Raw genomic sequence first — 27,541 nt, 5'->3', positions numbered from 1 at the left:
GTATGGAAAAACTTGGCCAAATGTATGCAGAAATTTAAGGTTTTTGAATTTTGCCGCTAAATACACACTCTAGTACTATTGTAGGTGACGATATGCCAAACAACTTTGTCGATGACCGCAAAGTGATCCGACGTCTGTGAAAAAAGTTATACCGTAGGCAAAGTGAGGCGAAGTATTGAGATTTCATTATTGATATTATTCCTTTACATGTACTGGAAAAACAACAATAATGTCTTGCCTCACTTTAACTAGGGTATAACTTTTTACACAGACGTCGGATCACTTTGCGGTCTTCGACAAAGTTCTTTGGCATATAGTCACCAACAAGAATACAAAAAGGTTTATTTATTGAACGATTACAGCGCCACCTAGCGGCAAAATTCGAAAACTTAAAATTTATGCATACATTTGGCCAAGTTTTCCCATACAAACTTCAAGCGTTTTGAGCGCCCCCTTAGGCTCAATCGATTTTGCTAAAATTTCGAACGTAGCTTCTGGGAGTCCAAAACAACTGATTCGGGAGGTAAGACTTGGTATTTTGCAAAACTTGTGGGCCACCTTAATGTATATGCATCTACATCATATGTTTACGTTGAGAGAAAATTACTTAAGTGAGATTTATAATGAAATTTTCAGAAACTGTTCAACATTTGGGTAGTGTTCAACAATTAGCGAATTACCCTATGTGGATTTCTTTTCATAATTCAAATCTCAATTTGTTCATGGAGCGCATGTTTCTGTTGTATACATGAATGTCGAAGCATTTTCAACGGTGTAAATTTTGATTGTTTTCGTGCATTGTTTCAGTCTTAAAATGACCAGTTTATTCCAAATAATCATATGGATGCTTGAACCTTCAATGTTGGATTGTTCTGAATTTAAAAATATTTTTATGTTTGAAATGCAAAAAAAAATGATATCAACCTTCCACGGTGTCCCATAACCCTAAATATGATGCTTAGTATCTGATTTCGAGTAAAAACGGTCAAAAATCTTCCTTAACCCTTCAGGATGCGTGCCGTTGAAAAAAGTACAACCCAGGTAATCAATAAGCATTTGAATAAACCGTATTTCTGTTTTATATCTGCATTTGACCTGCATACTGCCATATGATAGCAGTTCGACTGCTAAACTGCCCTATATTAGCAATTGAAATGCTACCTAAAAACTGACAGCAGTTATGTAGCATTTCAGATGCACGGTATGTTTTGATCAACAAGCAGCATAACTGCTACATTATTGCCATAAAACTGCTAAGTGAGTGATGCCAAATTCACAACGCATTTCCACTTTTTAATTAACGTGCCCCGGCTAGATGCCATAGGATAGGAAATTTAAGCATTTTATCAACCGTATATTGGGCCAAAATCTGCAATTAAGTAGCACTTATAGCGCATATAGGGCAAATTAGCATTTAATGACCTACTGCAAAGGCGCATATAGTGCCGAATTAATGTCATTTTAACTGCTTATTGGTTACCTGGGAAAACAAACCTAAAAAACTCGCTCGTCGTATACAGTGCAAGCGCGGTGCAGTTTCAGCTGCTTGATGGCGTCCTGAAAGGTTAACTTAAACATTACTTTAACTTTTGTTGAATTTCTTGTGTAATAGGAAACCCATCAATTAGCATACTCAAACCAGTTGCTTCAAATTTCATCGCTATATTTCAATTTGTGATCCACAGTGCATTGCCTCCGTTCAATACTCAGCCCTTGCGTAGGTGGAACGAACCACAAGCACTAAGGGGCTGTCCATAAACCACGTGGTCATTTTTTTGGGACTTCTCAACCCACCCCCCCCCCCCCGCGTGGTCATTTGTCCATACAAAATTTTTTATTCGTCCATACAAAATGCTCATAGGCCGACCCCCACCCCCCCCCCCCCCCCCTCATGACCACGTGGTTTATGGACAGCCCCTAAACTGCTGCAACATAAACGAGCACGGACCGAACATCTTGGTGCTTTCTTTGTTTGGATTTGCTCTGCGCTGGACCAATGGACCATGGAAATAAAAAGCCTTTCGTTTCGTTCTTCCCATGCTGGACTGGAACACAAAAACAGTTGTTCAGTTCAGCTCAGACACTTGTTTCTTTTGAACTGCTCGAAAACAAAAAAAAAGTGAATGTGAATGCCCATTTGCCGGATCGGAATTGTTCCGAGAACACCGCACCGCGCTTGATTGTTCCCCACGCAATTTCTCACATGGATGGTTGGCAAGGCAATCATCAAATCCACTCCACGACGACGACGGAGTGCGAGGTCCAGAGTGACAATGCGACGCATCCAGCATAAATATGTGTTTGATTGCAATCGGTTCGGAGGTTGAGCATAAGCGAGCATTCATCATCGCTTGGGATTTATTGCGCATCAAGATGTAGGTATGTACCGTCACGGCGTGGTGACGGCGGGTTTATGTAGCTGTTCAAACCAACAGCATGGAGAAGAGTTCCACGAACATCGAACAGCGTCGGATTATGCTGTGTGAACGACTTCACATTCCGAGAAAAATCTTTTCACTGTCGTGTGTGCGCATTTATTTGAGCATCATCGTTTAAGGTCCACAGTTAGCTCCATTAAACGAACCGTACGAAAACAGTGCAAGTGCCTTTCCCAAATGTCGGTTCGGCGGGGTATGAGAAGGTTCATTTTACCGACGTTTCATCTGGTACCGCGGGAGAAGCATTGAACTGCATATTTCACGCACATAACATCGGATTTAACGATCTGTTTGGCGTTTATTACACCCCGGCCAATGTTACCCCTCCCTTGAACTGGGGTAGTCGGGCAAAGAGGGCAAAAGTTGCCGTTTTTCTGTCGTGACGAGTGTACAGAGGAAACTTTCTCTTCGCACGTGCCGATAATAATGATACTAATTACACGTGAAAAAAATCCCACGGAAAGCATCTAAAACTATTGGTGTATTAAATTTGCTTGTATTTGACATGACATCATCCTAATATCGGTCGCCCCCTTCAGGACACCGTAAAATTGAATGGAAAATCGATTCTTACCTGAGCCAACCAACTAGAGGTGTCTATCTAGTACCAAACGATTCGCCAGTGTGTCGCCAACTCGCTTCAGTCACCGTAATGACCAGCTTTTAAAATGACAACAAACATCACTCCTCAATGGCTTCCACCACCATGGGCACACCGGATGACCATTACGAAGAAAAAAAATGTGCCCGTCGAAACCTTTCTGACCGGTTCGCTTGAACCTGGAGGAAAAATAGTGGTGGCTGCCTAGAAAAGTTCAGAGAAGCACAAAAAAAAAAACAGCAACTTATATAACAAGCCAAACATATTATTTTATGCACCATCATACACAAAAGCCATCTTCCGCTTTCCGTGATGGCCTGGCCACCACCCATCCGTACGGAGCGGGACTCGCTCGGCCGGTTCCTTAGGTTCTTCTGGTCTCCAACCGCTTTGTCTACTTCATCCAATCTCATTTATTATCCCCATCCCGTAATCCTCAACCGGTGGTGTGATGCTCCTTCAACTATGCGTACCGTGAGTTGGGGACAACCTGATCACCAAAAAAAAATCAAGCAGCGCCAAACAAGCATAGCATAGCACAGCACACCAGGAACAATTGTGAGGCTACCACCATGCACGAATAATATACCACAGACATCTATTGATGAAGATCTGCAGCCGATAAGTGTTCTCCGCTGATACACACCAAGTTTCACTGGCGCACTGCAGCACAGATTTCACGATCGAATTAAAAATTCGGATTTTGGAACGTCGATTTGACATTTCTTGAACTCGCAAAAGCTGCCCTCGCAATTTTGCTACAGGTCGGACTCGATTATACGGAATCGGAAATTTCAACTTTGTACAACATTTCGTTCCTGGGAAATATGTTTGGGAAGCTGCGGAACCCGACTCCGGATAATCGAGTCCGACCTGTACTACGATATTGGAAGCTTTCAACATTCTCCATAGCTTGCATGCTAATTTGCTTCAAAAGGGATTTGATCATTTCAAACATGTTCTGAAACAACTACTTGTTTGCAGTTTTGCTACAGGGTATATTCTCAAATCCTGACGGGATATTACTGTAAAGTTTATTCCGAAAGTGGGTCGTGCATCGTATGAAGAAGCAAAGAGTTTCAGACCTATCAGTTTGACCTCTTTTCTTCTGAAATGCTTAGAACGCATTGTCGATCATCACATCCGTGATGTTCATCTGGCCAATGTACCTCTTCATGTGAACCAACATGCTTACCAATCTGGAAAGTCCACTGTGACTCTTTTACACAAAGTTGTTTACGATATCAAGAAGGCATTCGCTCAAAAGCAATCCTGCTTGGGTGTTTTCTTAGATATCGAGGGTGCCTTTGACAATGTGCCTTTCGATGCCATATTGGAAGCCGCACGGGGTCATGGTAGGGATACTCAAAATAACTGGGACAGGTAAAATTTTCACTTTCCAAGAAATGTTCAAATCGCTGTAACTTTTCAAAAAGGGCATCACATATTCTCAATTTTTTATTGTAAGTTCATCAACTAGTTGTGTATCAGTGGTCAAAATTTGGGAAGGATCGGGCCATTCTACACAAAGTTATAAAGGTTCTAGAAAAATGTATAATTTTCCGATAGTCAATTTTGAGCTGTTATATCTCCGGATTCAATGAACCGAATGCAATGAAATTTTGATCATTTATGAATTTAAGGTATTATGACTTAATACCTTATAAAACATTTGACTAAACTTAAAATTCTTCACACGAAAGAAAATTATTTCGATTAGATTATTTTTCTAATATAACACCAATTTCTCCAAAACTTCATCATCGTTTCAAAATTCGAGATAGTAATTATAGTTCATTTAAATTCCCTCTAATTGAATTGAATATATTTATGTTTCAAAGAAAAGCAACCAAATAGCCTTCATTAAATTGAAAAAGGAATGGGATGCATATGAAAAATAGATAAATTTACTGAAAAAACATGGAATTAATGAAATCGCCATAACTTTTTTTTCTTGTTAATAATTTCGAATTAAGTCAACGGTTTTTTAAAGTTCATTATTTAAATAAATGATCAAAATTTCATTGCATTCGGTTCATTGAATCCGGAGATATAGCAGCTCAAAATTGGCTATCGGATAATTATACCTTTTTCTAGAACCTTTATAACTTTGTGTAGAATGGCCCGATCCTTTCCAAATTTTGACCACTGATACACAACTAGTTGATGAGGTTACAGTAAAAATTTGAGAATATTTGATGCCCTTTTCGAAAAGTTACAGCGAGTTGAACATTTTTTGAAAAGTGAAAATTTTTCCTGTCCCAGTTATTTTGAGTATCCCCTGTATATCTCCAATGATTTCCAATTGGATTCACCAAATGCTCAAAAACCGACATCTCTTCTCGACATTGAGTCAAGCGGCGATTAGGAAATTGAGTGTTTGTGGATGCCCCCAAGGGGGAGTCTTATCACCACTTTTGGTTAATCTCGTAGCAGATACGCTATTGAGGCAACTCAATAATAGCGGTTTTTCTACTTATGGTTTTGCCGACGACTACCTAGCATTGGGTAATTCTCGCGGAGACCGGCCCACTATTTACACCTTGTCTTCAAAAATGTTTAAGGTACCGATTTTCTGAAAGCCCTCACTAAAAAAGTAAGAAAAATGCATTTGGTTACTCGAATTGATGGACCCCCCGTTAGTTAGAGCCAGTGTTGGTAAAATCACACTCAAAGCAGACTCATGAACCGCTTCTGCGTGAGCAAACTCGCGCGCGATTCTGAATCATTTTCTCACGCGCGAGATTTTCATGCAAAATCTCGTACTCACGAGTCAAGCGTCGAAATCTCGTTCGCTTGTAAAACGAATCCAAATCAATTTGAACGGCATTCAATGTTATTGTTCGCTAGATTTGCTTTTGTTCTATCATATAATAGTAAAAGCTTTGATGTAAATAATAAGAACACCAAGAAATAAAGCAATGAGTGAAATCGCGAGTCAACTCATGCATGATTTTTTCGGCGGTGAGTTTGGCGAGTGAAGAATCGCGCGTGAAATAACTCAACCATGAGATTTGAGAATTTGAGTTTTTACCAACACTGGTTAGAGCCACAATAATTTTTGCAGACCCCTCGATTTTGGTCAAACGGTGGCTCACTTAAACCGTTATGACTCGAAAGTTTCTCCAAAAAACCACCTCAAAACGAATTGTTGTTGAAAAGAGGAAAGATAGAGCTACTATTTACAATAATTAAAAGTTGGGTCGGCCATATTGATTTTGGCCGCCATCTTGGATTTTTATACCAAAACATTACATCAATTGAAAGCTGAGGCATTTATACATAACATATCAAAAAATTAGAGATGTCTTTTTCTTCTTTCAAAAGTTATCTGCCGTTTTGTAAATCATGCCACTTTTGCGCACTGGGCCCGGTGCCGGCTGTTTATATAAATACAGCGTTATTTCGCAGTGTTTACGAACACAAATTTAAATTCTGATCCCACTAATGGAAAGCTGAAGGTTTAAGCTTTTTAAAACACTAAAAAAGTTATGAAAGCATTGCCCGCATCATTGAGAAACAGTCAAAAACGGAAACGAACCTCTGATTTGGCCAAATTTTGCGGCACGTACCTTTGTGTATACATGCAGGCGTAAACTCAGATGCTGTTGCATGTCGTTGCCGATGCGCATGGAAATGTATGGGGAAAACGTGGCTTAATTTACAAAACTGCAGATAACTTTTGAAAGGGAAAAAGACATCTCTAATTTTTTGATATGTTATGTATAAATGTCTCAGCTTTCAATTGGGTTTTTAAATTAAGAAAAATTCAATGATATTCTATTTTTAAACAAAAGAGCACCTTTTTCTGAGCCACCATGATTTTTTGCAGATTTTTAGAACTTTATTTTGGTACCTATAATCAATTTCAAATAGATTTTTTGAAATCACCTTTTGACAACTGGGCAACTGCATGACAGCTCCGCTCAGTACAAAATGCGACGAGGGATGATTCGACAAATCGCTCCCATACAAATTTCAAATTGATTTTTAAATAGGTTCCCGGGTACCAAATTTGATGAAAATTTGGATTTCGGCTCAGTTTGGCATGCAGATTCAGAATATGAAATTATCTCAACACCACTAAAGTAGCCAATTGATGCAAAAATTTTGAAAATCGGCGGTTGCCCTCATGGCGAAAAAAATGTTTTGGTGTAAAAATCCAAGATGGCGGCCAAAATCAATATGGCCGACCCAACTTTTCATTATTGTAAATAGTAGCTCTATCTTTCCTCTTTTCAACAACAATTCGTTTTGAGGTGTTTTTTGGAGAAACTTTCGAGCTATAACGGTTTAAGTGAGCCACCATTTGACCAAAATCGAGGGGTCTGCTAAAATTATTGTGGCTTTAACTAACGGGGGATCCATCAATTTGAGTAACCAAATGCATTTTTCTTACTTTTTTAGCGAGGGCTTTCAGAGAATCGGCACCTTAACCCTCTAATACCCAAATTTTCGATTTTGATCTCAATGTCATTTTTCGTCATCTAAAATCGTTTTAAACATGTTTTGGAAGATGATTCTTTTTAATTCTCGATTTTGTGAATTTCAGTTTTTGATTTTTATTAATTTTTATTTTTGAACATCCCCACACTTTTTATGTTTTTCCTGGAAGCCTATTTGGGAGACGGATTTTTTGAGACGAAAACATTTTGAGATTTTATGATTATTATTGAAATATTTTTATTTTAAATTTTTTTCATAGAAAATTTTATTCTCCGTGTAATTTTAAGAAAAATAATTTTAGAGTGTATTCGACTCCCTCAAACTATTTTACTATGATAGTATGATTTGGGAAAAATTTTAAATATGTTAATTGTTCCGATTCAATACAAAATATACAATGACTTCTGAAAGGTGACTAAAACATCAATTTTACAATGATTTAAAAAAAATGTTAATACGATTTAAAAGACACTAAAAACCATTTTGAGATATACAGAATAGTTCCAAATATCAGCCAAAAATATAGAAAAATTGATTGTCCGTGAAACAAAAATTACAGAAATGCTCAAATTATACCCCGTCTAAAGGCGGGATTGGGTATTAGAGGGTTAAACATTTTTGAAGACAAGGTGTAAATAGTAGGCCGGTCTCAGCGAGAGTTACCCATTGTAAGTCGGTATGTGCATCAGCACCCTTTTCGACCTGATACAAAACGCTCTTCAGGTAGTTGAGGGTTGGGTCACCAATATGGCCTTTCGGTAAATCCGAGTAAAACATCTATTGTTCTTTTCACGGAAAAGCGAAACCGTAATGGTGTTCGACCTTTACGTCTCTTTGATTCTGAAATCAATGTTACTAAACAGGTAAAGTACGTTGGAGTCATTCTTGATTCCAAGCTTTCCTGGACACCTCATATTGAGTTCAGAATCAAGAAAGCTTGTATGGCCTTCGGGCAATGCCAGCGAACCTTTGATACACCTTTGGGTCTTAAACCCAAGTATATCAAATGGATTTACACAACTGTTGTTCGTCCTATATTGGCTTATGGATGTCTAGTGTGGTGGCAAAAGGGCGAAGTGAGAACGGTCCAATCAAAATTAGGCCATCTCCAAAAGATGTTCTTAATGGCGATGTCGGGAGCGTTCTTTTCAACTCCCACGGCAGCGCTCGAAGCTCTCTTTGACGTTGCCCCACTACACATTCATCTCAAACAAGAAGCACTTTCTTGCACTTACCGTCTATGGTTACTCGGTTTACTAGAGGAAACTCCTGTGAACCGCAGTTCAACACACACCTCGTTGTTTCCACTTTTGGTGAATTGGGACAAAGTTGTCCTTGCTCCAAGTGATCTTACAATTGCTTGTAATTTCCCATTCCGGACATTTTCCACGAAATTCCCTTCCCGGGAAGAGTGGACATCTGGCTATCTGGAAAGAAGTATTTCAGACGGCATCGTATGCTACACTGATGGCTCCCTTCTCGAAGGTCGAGCAGGTGCTGGTGTTTATTCTCGTGAGCTAAGACTGCATCAGTCTTACTCACTTGGTAGACACTGCACCGTTTTTCAGGCCGAAATCTTGGCTCTTATGTGCGGAGTGCAATCAGCACTTCAGCAGCACGTAATGGGCAAAGTAATATACTTCTGTTCAGATAGCTAGGCTGTTATTAAAGCACTTGCTTCGGCCAACTCTAGGTCGAAGATAGTTATCGCTTGTCGAAATCAAATCGAGGAGCTAAATTCAGCAAACGCTGTTCACCTTGTATGGGTACTTGGCCATTCTTCCATCACTGGAAATGAATTGGCTGATGAGTTAGCTCGCACTGGAGCATCACATGACTTCATTGGCCCTGAGTCAGCTATTCTGATATCCAAGAGTGGGGTAAAGCTTCAGATTGACACCTGGGTTGCCACTCAGCACAAACAGTACTGGAATAGTTTGGAGTCATGTCGTCAAGCCAAATTGTATTGTATTGATTGAGCCATCTCCAAGGGTGGCGAAGTAGGTATCTTAGAAATCTGTCAAAGCAGAATTGCAGTATTCTGGCCAAAGCATTAACTGGCCACTGCCGACTCAGCTATCACATGACGAATATTCAGCAAGCTGATTCATTTGCATGTGATAGCTGTGAATCCGATTATGGAACTTCGTATCATTTAATAAGTTAACTGTCCAGTTTTTGCGCAATTGCGTTTCCGAGTACTCGGAAAACACTTATTAAGTGAAATTGACTTCAGAAACCTGAATCTTCAGGACGTTCTGTTGTTTTTAACCCGCTGTGGTAAAGAGCTATAGGCTCTCTTTACGCTTTATGCGTTATCACAGTGCCCTTCTCAGGGCGCTGTTTGAACCCATTGTGGTACGCTTATGCGTTATTACAGTGTACTTTTCAGGACGCTATGTGAACCCATTGTGGTACGCTTTTGCGAGTATGATGATCCTATTCCCTTACCTGTCCTTTCCCATGTCCTATCCTTTTTCCTACCCTTCTCCGTCAGGTAAATGATGAATAGGCTCGTGTTCATGGCGATGGCACAAATTTCCCAAATGGAGGAGAACGTGCCTCTGGAGCCGACCTACTGATACCTGATATCTGAAGGATTCCACCAGATCTTCCTCCAGGAATTGCTTCAGGGACTCCTGGGATTGCTTCAGGATTTCTTTTTTTGATTCCTCCAGAAATTCATGCATGCATTCCTCCAGGAATTAATTCAAGAATTCCCTAATAAATGATGTCAGCAATTCATCCAGGAATTTATCCAGGAATTCTTCAGAAATTCTTCCAGGATTTTCTCTAAGAATACCTTTTGGAATTTTTCCAGGAATTCCTCCAAGAATTCTTCCAGATCTTCCTCCAGGAAATGCAGCAAGGATTCCTCCAGGAATTCCGCTAAAAATTCCTCCAGGAGCTTCTTTAGGGATTTTTCTAGGGATTTCTCCACGAATTTCTCCAATGATTCCTCAGGGATTCCTTCAGAAATTCCTTTGAGGGTTTCTCCAGGAATTCCTCAAGAAATTTCTCTAAAAATTCTTCCAGGAATTTCTCAGGGGAAATTTTCAGAAATTTCTCCCAGGGTTCCTCTAGTCTAAAGATTCACCCAGAAACTTATTCAGTAATTTTTATAAAAATTCTTCCAGGAATTCCTTCAAGGATTCCTCCAGCAATTTTCAAAGGCATTCTACCAAGATTTCATTCAGTAATTTCTTCAGGGGAAATTCTCGAGGAATTACCCCAAGAAGTTCTCCAGGAATTCCTCCAGGAATTTCTCTAGGAATTTATCCAGGAATTGCTCCTGGACGGACATCCTTCAGAAAATATGACAGCAAATCCAGGATTTTCTTCAGAAAATTTTCTGGGGATTTTTTCACAAATTCTTCCAGGAAATTCTACAAGAATATCCTGAGGATTTTTTTTTAGGGATTCTTCCTGGCATTTCTCTAGGAATTTCGCCTGAGATTTCTCCATTAATTGCTTCCGGTATTCATCCAAGGATTTCTTCTCGAACTTTTTCAGGGGTTTTCTCAGGGATTCCTCCAGGAAATCCTTCGAAGATTCCTCCAGGAAATCCTCTAGGGATTTCTTCAGAAAATATTTCAGGAAGTTCTCCAGGAATACCTTCCAGGAAATTCCCCTGGAGATTTCTCTAGAAATTCATTCAGTAGTTCTTTCAAAAATTCTTCTAGAGATTCCACCAGGAATTACCTCATGGATTTTTCCAGCAATTTCCACAGGAATTCCTCCAGAATTTTATCAGAAATTTCAGAAACTCCTCCAGGAATTACCCCAAGATTTTTTTTCAGGAATTTCTTCAAATATTTCTCCAGGAATTGCTCCTGGGCATCCTTCAGAAATTATGTCAGCAATTCCTCTAGGGATTCCTCCAGGTATTTCTCCAGGAATTTCTCCTGAGATTCCATGAGGAATAGCTTCATGGATTCCTCCAGAGTTTCTAGAAGGATTTTTCTAAGGATTTCTCAAAGAAATCCTTCAAAGATTCCTCCAGGAAATCCCTCAGAAGTTCTTCCAGGGATTCTTTCAGAAAATCCTATAGGAATACCTTCAGAAATTCTTCCAGAAAATTCTCCAGGAATACTTTCAGGATTTTTTCAGGGATTTCTCCAGATATTCATTCAGAAATTTCTCTAGAGATTCCTTCAGGGATTTCTCCACAAATTTCTTCAAGGATTCCCCCAGGGATTCTTTCAGGAATTCCTTCGGGGATTTCTCAAGGGATTTTTTTTTTCAGAAATAGAAAAATAATAGAAATAGCAATGCCCCAGAATTCCTCTGGAGATTTTAAAAAAAAATTCAGTAATTCTTTCAAGATTTCCTCTAGAGATTCCTCAAGCAATTCCCACAGGAATACCTCTAGGAATTCCTCCAGGCATTCCTCCATGATTGCATCCAGGAATTTCTCCAGGAACTTCTCCAGGAACCTCTCCAGGAATTCCTCCAGGAAATAACCCAGAAATTTCTTCAGGATTTCCTCCAGGAATTGCTTCTGGGTATCCTTCTGAAATTATATCAGCAATTCCTTCAGGTAGCCGGGGCCCGTGGCGTAGTTGGTCGCACGTTCGCTTCATATGCGGATGGTCATGGGTTTGATTCCCAGCCCCGGCACTTGCAATTTTTCGTCAGTTGCTTTTCCCCGACAGCAACTGACACTGATCCTCTTCTGAGCCCCATGGCTCAAACGGACCCGGATACCTGGACATCGGCGAACTGCTACTCATAATGGACCCCCAATCGGACTGGAAAGGAACAACGGCCATCCATCATCATCCTTGTGCTCATCATTATAAAGTAGAAAAAGTGAAAGCAGCAGAAAGGCAACCAGTTCGATAAAGTAGAATAGAATCTAGGCTCTGTACAAAAATGTAAGTGCAGCTGTCAATTGAAATTGCTCACGTAGTGCCCCAGTGGACAATAGAGCTGTACATTAGGTTAAGTGATTAAGAATAAAAAATTCCTTCAGGAATTTCTCCAGGAAATCCTCTAGGGATTTCTTAGGAGATTCTTCTAGGAAATGTTCCAGGAATACTTTCAGGATTTTTTCAGGGTTTCCTCCAGAAATTCCTCTAGGGTTTTCTTCAGAGATTCCTCCAGGGATTCCTCCAGAAATTTCTCCAAGGGTTCTTCCAGAAAATCCTCTTAGAATTTCTCAAGGGATTTTTTCATAAATTTCTTCAGTAATTCCTCCCAGAATTCCTCTGAAGATTTCTTCAGAAATTCTTTCAGGGATTGCTCCAAGAAATTGCTCCAAGAATTCCGGCTGGGTCTCATCCAAGTATTCCTCCAGGAATTACGCCCGGAGTTTGTTCAGAAGTTTCTCCAGGCATTCCTCTAGGATTCTCGCTAGAGGTTTTCTCAGTAATTGCTCCAAGGATTCCTCCAGGAATTCCTTCTGGGATTTCTCCAAGAATTCCCCCAAGGAATCCTCCAGAAGTTTATGTAGGATTTCGTCTAGGATTTTATCATGAGATCTCTTCAGAAATTTCTCTGGGTATTCTTCCCATAATTTATACAGGAATTTCATCAGGTATACTTTCAAAAATTCTTCCAGGGATTCCTCCAGGAATTTCACCGGGAATTCCTCCAGGCATTCCTTTAAAAATTGCAACAGGGATTCATCCAGGTTTTTCTTCAAGGATTTATCCAGGAAGTCTTCCAGGGATTTCTCCGGGAATTCCTCAAGTAATTTCTTCAAAAATTCCTCTCAAGTTCTCTTCAAAAATTCAGTCAGGAGTTCCTTCAAAAATTTCAGGAATGTACCCAAGAACTTTTTCAGGATTACGTGATGTTATTTTTTTTTTATTATTCTAAGAATTTTTGAAGGAATTCCTCCAGCGAATAATATTGGAAGATAATTGAAAAGGGATGCATAGAGGAACCAGGAAATTCTAGGTTAGTCTTCATAAAAGTTCAGCTATAATTTCTTGTGAATATTTTATAGACTTTAACAATATAACAATCAGAGCAAAATAATGCACGAGTGAATAAAAATCCTTAATTTTCCCGAAGTTGGTCACCGCTACCAGCATCACATTGATTTGTATACATCAGGCGAGTTTTTTTAATGCATTGAACAAAATACAACAGCGTGAGAGCTGAAGGATTAAATAATGCTTTAGGAATATATTGTTAGTATACTCAATTTCATCGTGCTGCGTTTAGTTATCAAAGCTAGTAGGTACAAATTTGCGAAGGGTGCTTGAACCCCCCTCCCCCCTGTCCGAAAAGCTGGCAACGCCCTTGGTAACATATGCTAGAATTTCTCTAGAAATTCCAACTTCTCTATTTCCAGAAATTCTATTAGGAATTTCTCTAGAGTTTTCTTTTGGAATTCCTTTAACTGGAGTTCCAGCAGGAATTTCATAAAAAATGCCTCGAGTTCCCCATGAATATAATCCATGGAAGAGTTCCTCAATGAGTATTCAGAATAGTCCTGGGAAGAATCGCCAAAGACATTTCCGGAAACATCCTAGGAAGGTTGCCCGAAAGAATCCCAGCAAAATTACCGAGAGAAATCCCTAGAGAGATTCTTGTAGGTATCATAGTAAGAATCACTTGTGAAATCCCCGCTGCAGTTCCTGGATGAAAGTTTTTTGAAGAAATACCAGGCGTTGGCGTAGCCAGCTTTTTTCATTCATTCTCCTTGATAAACACAAGAAAGAGCCTCTTCCATCCTTCTCTTTCACGTGTTTGTTAATGAGAGTGAGTAAAAAAAGAGAAAGCTGGCTACGGAGGAGGATCATTCAAGAAGAATCTTAGGAAAAATCTGTGGAGGAATTTTCAAAGGATTCTAGGATGAATCATAGTAGAAATTTCAGTAATTACACTGCTGATTGCTGAGAGAAAAGTGTTAATTATAGCACCGACTTTTCAGAGAAACTTAAAATAATTCTTAATACGAGAATCGAACTCAGATCTTCCGAGTGAGAGCTCACGCCTAACCCCTCTAGGCTGTCTCACCAAGTTGAAGAGAAGGCAATCAAAGATAAACATGTTCCACCATAAAGGAACAAATTGTTGTACCGCTTCGGTCACATAGAGCGAGAGAGAGCAGTCCACGCAGCGAGGCAGACGACTGAGCGTAGCTGTCCTCGTTTACGTTACTGCATGTAAATTTCAAGCGAATATGTCTCAAAATCTGTAAACAGTGCGCATGATTGGCTGATTACTAAGCGGACAGTATCATCTCACGGTAAATGGCTGTAATTTTGTAGCTTCTGCTATAATTTTCAGTCGATGCTTAACTTACGTGTTGTTTAATTTTCATGATTTCTTTCTGTGTAGAGAAGTCCCTGAAAGAACTGGTAGAAGTACACACCTAGAAATTCTGAAATTCGCACGAAACGGAATCACCAAAGAACGTAAACGTTTTCAAGACTGAATCATAATTTGGACTCAATTTTACGCGCATCATGTAAGTGCTGGTTGGTTGCGTTAAATGTCAACAAATTCGTTTCACCAGAAACGTAGAAGCAGTATCACGTTCATCAGCCACCTTCTAACTCGGTGAAATAGCCGAGAGGTAAAAGATGTGGCTCACGATCAGGAGATCCGGTGTTCGAATCCACGCATGGCGTCATTTACTTTTCTATGTTTGACAGCTTTGACAGCGGTTTTAGCGATTGCTAGACGCTAAGAAAAAAATAAGTTTTATTTTGGGGTGTCTTGAACGACGTAAATTTACATGTTTTAACCTCTAAATTTGTGTTTTTGGAGATGCTCGTATATGTCAGGTTCAGGACACTTAAAATTACATGATATTTTCTAGGTGTGTATTCTGGAAGAATCCATAGAAAAGAGCCGGAAGGAATTTCTGGAGGAATTTCAGGAGGAATCTCAAGAAATTTCGAGGAAGAATTCCAGCAAGAATGCCAGGATAAAATCCCTTAGGAATCATTTTCTGTAGGAAGAATTGCTAGAAGAGAGAGAAATACCTTGAAGAACCCTTTGAGGAAGACAAAGAGGTGTTTCTGCAGGAATTTCATGGGGAAATTCTGGTGGAATCTTCGGGTAAAACCTTTGAAGGAATTTCTGGATAAGCTCTTGTAGCAATCCCCTGAAAAACATTCGAAGGAACGCCTGCAAAAATTCCAGGAAGATTTCCCTGAAGGATTTCTGTACGAAAGCTAGAAGAAAGCTCTAGAAGAATTCCTAGCAGATTTTTTGAAATACCACAGTTAGAATTTCTGGAGGAGTCATAGCAAGAATAGCTGGAAGAGCCACAGGAATAATTACTTGATGAATCCCAGCTATATTTTTTTAAGGAAGACTACGAAGAGCTTATGGTGGATTCCCAAGAAAAATTACTGGAGTAATCTCTGCAGGAGTCTCTGAAGGGGTCACCGAATTAACTTCTGGAATAATCTCACAAGGGAAGCTTACGATGGTGTCCCCCGGGGATTTCAACCGGACTATTTTTTTAGCATTCTACATGTGGAAATATGATAAAATCTAAAGCCTTTCGGGTGATGGGCCAGTAATGTAGTCAGGAGGGGCTCTCGAAGGGGCAAATTTGACCAAACATAACATTTTTGGAAAAGCTCAACCGTCATCAATATGCAAATTTCAACATATATTGCAGTAGAAACTGGCAGAATATGCATGAATACATGATTTCGCAACAAATTTAATATACCATAGGCGTTGCCAGGATGAGATGGGTGATACACATAGTGATACATTTTTATTCAAATAACATCAACTAGTTCTTACCTTGGCAACGCCTAAGGTAAATTAAATTTGTTGCGAAATCATGTATTCATGCATATTCTGCCAGTTTCTACTGCAATATAGGGTGGGCGGGGCAAGATGGGTCACCTTTTAAGTAATTCACATTTTCTCAACGAAAAACGTCAAAATATAAGATTTGTTCCGCATTCATATATGCTCCATATCCATACTGAATAAACAAGAGCTACTAGTAAACATTTTATAGATTTATTTGGAATATAAAAAACTTTACGATTTGAGTGGTCCTAAGGCGTCTTGAAAATCGATGTTTTCACTAAAAAATTATCATAATTTTATGTTATAATTTTGAGTGTTCATTCCGCTTGATTGAAGTCATTTATGAGATAGTCTTGTAATGAAAAATAAATAACTTTTGAATGCTCCAAAAATACGTTCAAAATTGAAGGTGACCCATCTTGCCCCGCGGCCGTTTATATGGAGATTATATGGAATGTATCGCATAAGAAAAATGGCTAAAAACCATTTTATTTTTTATTTCCAATGAGAGTGAATAATTTTTCAATCAATGCCCCAAACTTTTGTATATTCATGCTGGTCATCTAACAAAATTATTAATCTAAACAAAACATGAGTAATGCGCCCAAAAATGGCACTGACCCATCTTGCCCCGTGACCCATCTTGCCCCGCCCCACCCTATGTTGAAATTTTCATATTGATGACGTTTGAGTTTTTTTTTTTTCAGAAATGTTATATTTGGTCAAAATTTCCCCTTTGAGGGCCCCTCCTGACTACACCACTAACCCATCACCCGAAAGGCTTTGGATTTAATCATATTTCCACATGTAGAATACAACAAAAATAGTCCGGATGAAATCTCCGGGGGACACCATCGTAACCTTCTCTTGTCAGTAATATTTTAATGAATAATCCCAGCAAGAATTCCCGAAGGAATCCCATGAGAAAACTCTAGCGAAATTCCTAAAAGAACCTGAAGGTATTACAGAAACAATTGGTGGAGGAGTCCTGGATTAATTGCTGATAGAACCATAGTTGCAATGACTTGAGGGATCCCTGCTGGAGTTTCTGGATAAAATTACTAAAAACTTTCCTGGAGAAATCACTGGAAGTTCTTCTGTAATAATCCCAGGAAGATTGTTTTAAATGATACCACCTAGAATTGTTAAAGGAATTTCAGGAAATATTCTTAGGACTCTGGGAGGTATCATAGAAGCACTTTGTAGATAAATCCTAGTTGGAATTGCTGAAAGAATCTCTACTGGAATTATTTAAGAACCCTCATCAGGAAATGCCGGGGAATCCTAGAAGCAGTTACTTGATTGAACACATGGAGGAATACCTACAGTAGGGTGGCCCACACTTACACTCCCGTTCAAAAGTTTGGGGTCACTCCCTCAAAAACATGTCATTTTGTTTTGGCCCATATCTCCGCCAATTTGCGTCCGATTTCAAAACCCTAGGTTTCATTCAAAAGAAAATAAGTCAAAGAGACTTTGAACATGATTTAAAAGAAACTTTTTCATAAAATTTTGTATGTAAACTTAACCCAAAGTTGCCAAATTTTCTAAAAAATGAATATAAACTTACGGCAGTGTCGCTGGAAGTTGGGTCGACCAAATTTTAAGATGAGAGCGGTAATATGACCCATTTTCTATTAGCTTTCAACTGCTTTTTACAGAACTTAGCTAAAAAATCTAGAAAAAAAGTTATTAAGTAAATTAATCCTTGATGTCATCGACCAAAAGTTTGGGGTCACCCCTCAAAATGCTGTATCGGCCAAAAGTTTGGGGTCACTATCGTAAAACATGGAAAAGTGATTTGTTGATATCTTTGTCATCTTTCATTCAATTTTAATTCTTCTTGGCTTATTTGAAACAAAATAAATGATACGGCATTGAACCACACATATTTGTTGAATTTCACATACTAAAACTTAACGTAAAGTTGCCTCATTTTTTGAAGCGTGGTAAAATGTGCTAACTTTAGATAACATTTTTATATACAAAAATCGTTAAATACGTTAAGTTGAAAACATCAAACGTAAATTTAGTTAATTATCTTTGAAATGAGCCAAAAATAATTAAAATTGAACTATAGATGACGAAGATATCACCAAATCACTTTTCCATGTTTTACGAAAGTGACCCCAAACTTTTGGCCGATACATCATATTGAGGGGTGACCCCAAACTTTTGGTCGATGACATCAAGGAATAATTTACTTAATAACTTTTTTTCTAGATTTTTTAGCTAAGTTCTGTAAAAAGCAGTTGAAAGCTAATAGAAAATGGGTCATATTACCGCTCTCATCTTAAAATTTGGTCGACCCAACTTCCAGCGACACTGCCGTAAGTTTATATTCATTTTTTAGAAAATTTGGCAACTTTGGGTTGAGTTTACATACAAAATTTTATGAAAAAGTTTCTTTTAAATCATGTTCAAAGTTTCTTTGACTTATTATCTTTTGAATGAAACCTAGGGTTTTGAAATCGGACGCAAATTGGCGGAGATATGGGCCTAAAAAAATGACATGTTTTTGAGGGGGTGACCCCAAACTTTTGAACGGGAGTGTATATGAAAAACAAAATTTTTGAAAAATGTCAAGTCTTACCTCTTAAATCAGTTGTTTTGAACTCTCAGAAGCTACGTTCAAAATTTGAGCAAAATCGGTTGAGCCTAAGGGGGCGCTCAAAACGCTTGAAGTTTGTATGGGAAAACTTGGCCAAATGTATGCAGAAATTTTAAGTTTTCGAATTTTGCCGCTAGGTGGCGCTGTAAGCGTTCAATAATCAAACCCTTTGGTATTATTGTAGGTGACTATATGCCAGAGAACTTTGTCGAAGACCGCGAAGAGATCCGACGGCTGTGAAAAAAGTTATACCCTAGGCAAAGTGAGGCAAAGTATTGAGATTTCATTATTGATATTATTCCTTTACATGTATTGGAAAAACAACAATAAAGTTTATCCTCATTTTACCTAAGGTTTAACTTTTTTCACAGACGTTGGAACACTTTGCGGTCTTCGACAAAGTTGTTTGGCATATAGTCACCTACACAGTTCGAAAGAAACCTGTAAAATTTTGACGGATCGAATGTAACAAAAGGACCCCGTCATATATGATGTAAATTTGTGTGCGATCTTAAAATTACATTGCAGATATCTGTTAGAAAATATAAAGAAAAATTGGGTTCCGTGCGAGAATTGAACTCTGATCCTTGGGGTGTGAGTAGCACGCCCGAGCTCTCTCGGCTATCTCTGCTTGTTGAATAGCAGACAGTCAAAGTTAAACTGCTTCTACCATAATGCACGCATTCCCGACATGCTCCGGCTGCTGCAGAGAGTACTGAGAGAGACAACGGAGAAACCGCCACGGCTGCGAGCAGCCGTTCGTATAGCTGATGACGACGAGTGACTGGTATGATTTATAGCAGATGCATGTAAATTTAAAGCGAATATGCTTTAAAATCTGTAAACAAGCCGTCTGGGCAGCAGCGGGCTGCTCGGCTGACATTAAATGTTGGTGATTTACATTTTTCTGCTGCAAATTTCAGTTGATCTTCAACTTACGTGCTGTTTAACTTTCATATTTTTTTGCTGTGTACAATAATACCAAAGGGTTTGATTATTGAACACTTACAGCGCCACCTAGCGGCAAAATTCGAAAACTAAAATTTCTGCATACATTGAGATCGTCATCATTCTTCCAACTTCTACATTTTATGAGATCAAAAATTACTATGCTTAAAATAATCGTACATAAACTTTTCCCCACATAAAATTTTCAAAACTGAGGTGGAGCTAGAAATGATAGTGTCAAATATTGATGTGGGAAATGTTCGAAATTAACAACTACGATCAAGTTTCCCAGGGCCCATACAACCATGCTTTCAATCGGCCCAGGACCTTTTCGTAAAGAAAAGGTTAGGTATAGAGCCACACAATATACACATGAAACATGGTCATTGGCAGAGGAAGCTCTCAGTTGATAACTGTGAAAGCGCTTATATAGCTGAGAAGCAGACTTTGTCCCAGTTGGAACGTAACAACTCAAACAGATGAAAGGAAGATCAACTTTTCCTCACTTTACGGTACCCACCCGACGACGTCTATCAGTTCCACCACCCCGTGTGGTACCTCTTGGCTTCAGATTTTCCTGACGCTGTTTTCTACTGGCAAGGCGAGGTTGAGTCACCGCACCGACCGGGGTCGCAGCAGTAGCACGCCGGCACGAGCCAAAGCATGAAATGAGAGAAACCCCCAGGGGCATCGTATTTCTTGTGCAGCTTCTTATCCCTATCACATGGCTGGCAGCGGTCGGTAGCAGGCAGAAGCACTAGCCAGGATGAAGCTCTCACTTCCTTCCACTAGCAGAGCGGTGTAGAGCACACACAATGGGGATATGACGCACATGACGGCCGGCGTCGTCGTTGGCTATCATATAGTTTTTTTTTTCCGGAACTTGCTTTCTTGCGTCTTCGTCGACGGACGACGTGTCCTTCAAAGGTGAGGTGGGGTTTCATCAAAGGACATTCGAGCTTTTCTGATGCTAGATTGGTCAGTAGGTTGATGGAGAAATCCATTTCAATGGTTAAAGTCAAGGACATACATGAAAGTGGCTCTTTCTATTATGCAGTTGAACTTTCTTTACGTATCTTAGCATATTCATATACATGGTAAATTTACACAAATTCATTGATGAAAAACTGAAGTCAGAAGCAGGTGTCTCAAAACATCCATGTGACACTTGCAACTCACAAATAATTAGTCGCATTCAATTGCCCAAGAAAATAGCCGATGACACATTTCCTAAATTGTCTTCATCCTGTCAAGAAACAACAGGCTAACACTGCTCCGGCTCATGTTTGCTCTCAATCACTCGTAAAAATAGACATCTTTTCTCGGAATTGGCTCAACTTCCAAAAAGCCCATCTAAACAATCATACATCTTTATTGTCGCTCGTCATCGTCATTGCCCGCTAAACTTCGGTCTTCGGTCTGATTGGTTTTCGTCCTAACTAAGAGCAAGGAAACCCCATCAAAGTTTAACTTCACGTAATCGGTTCAAATTGCCGGTTTTCGCTTGTTCTACGAATTCTTTGTTTTGTACAATAGTAGTCGGTTTATCGGCGTCGGTTCAGATCACCTCTAGGCCAAGCATCATCTTTTCGGTCTTTGCTTGGAGTTTTTTATGTGCGAAACAACCAAAGTGACTGGATCGTTCGAAGAATACACACACCTGACAAACTGAATTGTTTTTTTGAAATCTTCACACTGTCTGAGTTGAATCAATACTTTACGACAAATTTGATATCACTAATACAATTTCGATGAACAGGTGGTAGAATGGGATCTCGTTTCCCCTAAGTATACCGTTTTGCTCGTTCGGCCGCGAAACCGACTCGAAAACGTCCCACGATCTCATTTGCGCATTCCCACATGCACATGCTTTTATTTTCAGCAAATAAGTAATTTTTCTCCGGTACCAGCCGTAGCAGCAGTTTGTTTAGGAAAACGACAGACACCACACCGCCGTCATCGTCACACCCGGCTCGAACGATGACGTTTCGCGCAAATGGAGCAATTTAAAATTCATGAAAAATCCAGCGCAGCAGCAGCGCCATAAAACATGCTCCCATTGGCACCAACCGGCCACGCCCCTCGAGCAGAGCTCATTCCATCATTCTATGTATCTATGCTCAACTCAGAGACAAACGAAGAAACAGAAAGTCGACGCGAGACTCTTGGCATGAGGGTAATTAAAAGCCATAACTTATTACCGACGCGAATTTATTATGCTAATTTTTCACGATGATGCCTTGCTTTGCTCGGTGGAGGTGTATAAACAGTTGAGGCACCTTTACAATTGTGACTGACACCAGTTCAAGTATGTAACTCTAGAACGGTGTGACTATTATGAAGAGCAGTATTTTGTTAATGGTATTGATCGATATAAGCAAAACAATGAAGTGAAATTGTAAGGATACTATTCTCTCGAAAAACAAGTTTACTTCTAAGACTCCATCTTGTAAATTTGTTGGATAACTCCAACCTCGGAAAAGTCCTACACTCGCCAACTCCCTTTTGGCCCCATAAGCCCACCTTGCCAGCTGCTTACAAGGTAAACGAATTCCTCTACCACCTCCAAGGTATCCTCCTGCATCTCTCTCAGTTTCAGCTTTCAGCATACACTTCATTTTCTGTAGAACTTCTGTGAGCCTAGTGCATAGGACTCTAGATTGCTGGACAAAACATGCAATTGGGTTTTCTCAGGATTCGGAGAAAATCTTTCTCAGGGTACCAAGAGAATCCTTTTAGGAAATCGAGATAATCATTTTGAGAAAGAATTCTGAGAGAATTCTTCTCAGGATTCCGAGATCATCCTTTTAAGGATTCCGGGAGAATGCTTCTCAGGATTCCGATAGAATCCTTCTCTGGATTCCGAAAGAATCTTTCGTAGGATTCCGAGAAAATCCTTCTCAGGATTCCGAGAGAATTCTTCTCAAGATTCCAAGAGAATCCATCTCAGGAATTCGAGATCATGCTTCTGAGAAAGAATTCTGAGAGAATTCTTCTCAGGATTCCGATATCATCCTTTTAAGGATTCCGGGAGAGTTCTTCTCAGGATTCCGAGAGAATCCTGCTCAGCATTCCGAGAGAACCCTGCTCAGGATTCCGAGAGAATCCTTGTCAGGATTCCGAGGAAATCCTTCTCAGGATTCCGAGGAAATCCTTCTCAGGATTCCGAGGAAATCCTTCTCAGGATTCCGAGGGCATCCTTCTCAGGATTAAGAGGAAATCCGTCTCAGGATTCCGAGGGATTCCTTCTAAGGATTCCGAGGGAATCCTTCTCAGGATTCCGAGGGAATGCTTCTCAGGATTCCGAGGGAATGCTTCTCTGGATTCCGAGCGAATCCTTCTCAGGATTCCGAGTGAATCCTTCTCTGGGAGAATCCTTCTCAGGACTCTGGGAGAATCCTTCTCAGGATTCCGAGCGAATCCTTCTCAAGATTCCGAGCGAATCCTTCTCAGGATTCTGGGAGAATCCTTCTCAGGATTCTGGGAGAATCCTTCTCAGGATTCTGGGAGAATCCTTCTCAGGATTCTGGGAGGATCCTTCTCAGGATTCAGGGAGAATCCTTCTCAGGATTCTGGGAGAATCCTTCTCAGGATTCTGGGAGAATCCTTCTCAGGATTCTGGGAAAATCCTTCTCAGGAATCTGGGAGAATCCTTCTCAGGATTCTGGGAGAATGCTTCTCAGGATTCTGGGAGAATCCTTCTCAGGATTCTTGGAGAAACCTTCTCAGGATTCTGGGAGAATCCTTCTCAGAATTCTGGGAGAATCCTTCTAAGAATTCTGGGAGAATCCTTCTCAAGATTCCGAGAGAATCCTTCTCAGGATTCCGCGAGAAACCTTCTCAGAATTCTCCGAGAGAATTCTTCTCAGAATTTCAAGAGAATTCTTCTAAGGATTCCTAGAGAATCCTTCTCAGGATTCCTAGAGAATCCTTCTCAGGATTCCTAGAAAATCCTTCTCAGGACTCTGGGAGAATCCTTCTCAGAATTCTGGGAGAATCCTTCTCAGGTTTCTGGAAGAATCCTTCTCAGGATTCTGGGAGAATCCTTCTCGGGATTCCAAGAGAATCCTTCTCAGGATTCTGGGAGAATCCTTCTCAGGATTCCAAGAGAATCCTTCTCAGGATTCCAAAAGAATCCTTCTCAGGATTCGGAGAGAATCCTTCTCAGGTTTCGGAGAGAATCCTTCTCAGGATTCGGAGAGAATCATTCTCAGGATTCGGAGAGAATTTTTCTCAGGATTCCAAGAGAATTCTTCTCAGGATTCCAAGACAATCCTTCTCGGGATTCCAAGAGAATGTTTCTCGGGATTCCAAGAGAATCCTTCTCGGGATTCCAAGAGAATCCTTCTCAGGATTCCAAGAGAATCCTTCTCAGGATTCCAAGAGAATCCTTCTCAGGATTCCAAGAGAATCCTACTCAGGATTCCAAGAGAATCCTTCTCAGGATTCCAAGAGAATCCTTCTCAGGATTCCAAGAGAATCCTTCTCAGGATTCCAAAAGAATCCTTCTCAGGATTCCAAGAGAATCCTTCTCAGGATTCCAAGAGAATCCTTCTCAGGATTCCAAGAGAATCCTTCTCAGGATTCCAAGAGAATCCTTCTCAGGATTCCAAGAGAATCCTTCTCAGGATTCCAAGAGAATCCTTCTCAGGATTCCAAGAGAATCCTTCTCAGGATTCCAAGACAATCCTTCTCAGGATTCCAAGAGAATCCTTCTCAGGATTCCAAGACAATCCTTCTCAGGATTCCAAGACAATCCTTCTCAGGATTCCAAGAGAGCGATTCCAAGCAACAGCATCAAAATTAAGGAAATTTTTTAATTCATGATTTTCTATTGAACTGAAACTTTGCACAGTTTTTCAGTTCCATCTAAATCGCCATTTTTCGATATCAAATTTTTATTTTGAATCACGACTAACTTTTCGAAAGGGTGTATGTGAAAATGGTTCAATAATATTCAAAAATCTGTACAGCCAAAATGGTTCGTTCGATTGCTATGAATTTTTCAGCAAAGTTAGATAACTAAATGGTGATTCCTATGAAAATATACACTGTGAAAAAAACATCTTTTTTAACATTAAAAATATCATTTTTGTCACAAAAACTCAAATATCTCAAAACCCTATCTTTTTACCAACGCAATTTTTTTAGGGAAGACGGTCCATTGTATTAGCAATCTACCATAAAAATTTGGTGATGGTAAACTAATAAACAAAAAAGTTATAACATTTCAAACCTTTCACAATTTTCAGATTTGGTAAATATTTTTTTCTGTGTAAATTATTTCGGTCAGAAATCGCAGTTTGATGCTGATTTTATTGTTCAGCAAAGTTAGATAACTAAATGGTGATTCCTAAGAAAATATACACTGTGAAAAAAAATCTTTTTTAACATTAAAAAATATCATTTTTGTCACAAAAACTCAAATATTTCAAAACCCTATCTTTTTACCAACGCAATTTTTTTAGGGAAAACGGTCCATTGTATTAGCAATCTACCATAAAAATTTGGTGATGATAAACTAATAAACAAAAAAGTTATGACAATTCAAACATTTCACAATTTTCACATTTAGTAATAATTTTTTTAGTGTAAATTAGGCTAATACAAATTTCGATTTTCTCTTATGTCACCGCCCCCTCGGAAAATTTTGGTCGGAATTCAACATTTTGAGGGGGGCACAAATAAAATGTTCAAGAAAATCAACAAATTTAAGGTGTAATTCGAGTTCCACAGAAACTTTCTTAATAAATCCGATGAGTTTATCTATGTTGCCTAATTGTTTGGATATTTTTCCATCGAATACATTTATTATTTATCATCCTCCCCCTTAACGAGTCAACGAGCGCTGTGACAAAAGAAGAAAATGAGATTTGTTCCTGCCTTTATTTCGGCCGGAAATCGCAGTTTGATGCTGATTTTATTGTTAATGGCCTTGCGTGAGTAAAACAAGCTGTTTTTATTATGTATTATGTATATTATATGTACAGTAATGTTCCGATTTTATCACGCCCTCCGCGCATTAGTCGTTTATTCATTATTTGCTGTTACATTTGAGGACAAGTGTTTTCCCTCTTCTTCAAAATGAATGTTGAAAGCGTGTTTTGCAACGTTAAAAATATTGAAATGGGTATAGATGTTGAAGTATATATCAAAGCATTTTTGAAAAGGGGCGTGATTAATTGTTTAAACTGATGTCGCTGATGGTACGGTGACATGACTCTCTGCACTTAGCACTTCTGGCAATTTCTCAGTTGTTGTCGTTTTCGAACTTCCTACGCCCTGCTTTACCGATGATATACAGATGGCTCGTTTGTCAAAGTCTAGACGGCAGGACGTGCAAATGCGTAAATTTGGATTCAATTTGGGCATAACCAGTCTCTTTCAGATTATCTATGGTGCTTTCGGTGAGATTTCGTAACTCCTTTGATCATTTTTTTTCATCAAACGGTCTACAAGAGAGAGTTGAGTTGAAGACCTTTGAGAAAGCGACTGTTCATGTTGTTCGTTAGATTATAATAAACAAAATCACTTATTAGTTTTAACTGACTAGTTTGGTGTTGTTTGCTTGGCTGAAGAAAAAATTTACTATTTAATATCCATAGCGGTAGTATTTTTTTTTTTGCTTTTTCGTGAGCATTGTCATGGTATGTATACAGACAAACAAACGTAACACTGACGAAATTTTCATTGACCACGCCTTTAACGATCATTTTGAATCTTGGTTGTGGCTTTCATAACCAGAAGAGTGCCCATCATTTTTCTTTGCGTTTGACGTTTCACACTAGCGCCTTCTGATGACGATATTGCACATCGCAGTATTTCGTGAAACATTTCCACCAGGTGGGGGTAGTGTGAACTGGGCGATGGATTTTCACGTGGTAGGTAACTCTCATGCATTTGTTGTTGTTGAAGTTACTCGCATTCTTCCGATCATAAAGTCTGTTCTCTAAGAGGTATTTTTTTGAAGATAAACTAGACGTATACGCGTATATAAAACTTTTATTATACAGCTTTTGTCTTAAAAATAAGTTTAATTCCATTTTTCTTATAATCAACAGCTTTTCAACACTATCAAGGGATTTTTTCACCAGTCACGTACAATAAAAAGTATGACACTCTCAATATTTTTGATCAAAACACTGGATCGCGTCTAAGTTTCAAATAGATACTATAGAAATTATGAATAATCAAACAAAAGTATCATGAAAACAACTTGTTTAATTCAGGCGGTAGCCTTTACAATAAAATCAGCATCAAAAAATAATTCTCAAAATAATTTACACAGAAAAAAAATTTTTTTTGTTACTAAATGTAAAAATTGTGAAATGTTTGAAATGTCATAACTTTTTTGTTTATCAGTTTACCATCACCAAAATTTTATGGTAGATAGCTGATATAAAGGGCCATTTCCCCTAAAAAATTAACGTTGGTAAAAAGATAGGGTTTTGAGATATTTGAGTTTTTGTGACAAAAATCATATTTTTTTTTAAGTAAAAAAATAAATTTTTTACAGTGTATATTTTCTAAGGAATCATCATTTAGTTATCTAACTTTGCTGAAAAATTCATAACAATCGAAAAATCCGTTTTAGCTGTACAGCTTTTAGAATATTTTTGAGCTGTTTTAGCATACACCCTTCTGAAAAGTTAGTCGTGAGTGAATATGAAGGTTTGATATCGAAAAATGACGATTTAGATGAAATTGAAAAACTGTGCAAAGTTTCAGATATTTTTGAAATGGTCGCTCAGGATCGAC

The 27,541-nt window shown here is 39.0% G+C and overlaps 1 protein-coding gene and 1 long non-coding RNA gene across 11 annotated transcripts in view; both read left to right on the top strand.

The window, feature by feature from the left end:
- The window catches only part of LOC109416474 (protein FAM133A), a 560,257-nt gene that overhangs the window by 64,965 nt on the left and 467,751 nt on the right, over positions 1-27,541 (top strand). The window lies entirely within an intron of this gene.
- On the top strand, positions 1,924-16,870 carry LOC134288545 (uncharacterized). The gene is made up of 2 exons (XR_009998003.1): positions 1,924-12,025; positions 12,461-16,870. It is a non-coding gene; the product is annotated as an uncharacterized LOC134288545 (long non-coding RNA).

Source organism: Aedes albopictus, chromosome 2, assembly GCF_035046485.1.
Source record: "Aedes albopictus strain Foshan chromosome 2, AalbF5, whole genome shotgun sequence".
NCBI lineage: Eukaryota > Metazoa > Arthropoda > Insecta > Diptera > Culicidae > Aedes > Aedes albopictus.
The sequence above is the reverse complement of the archived record's forward strand: the minus strand, read 5'-3'. Positions and strand labels throughout refer to the sequence as shown.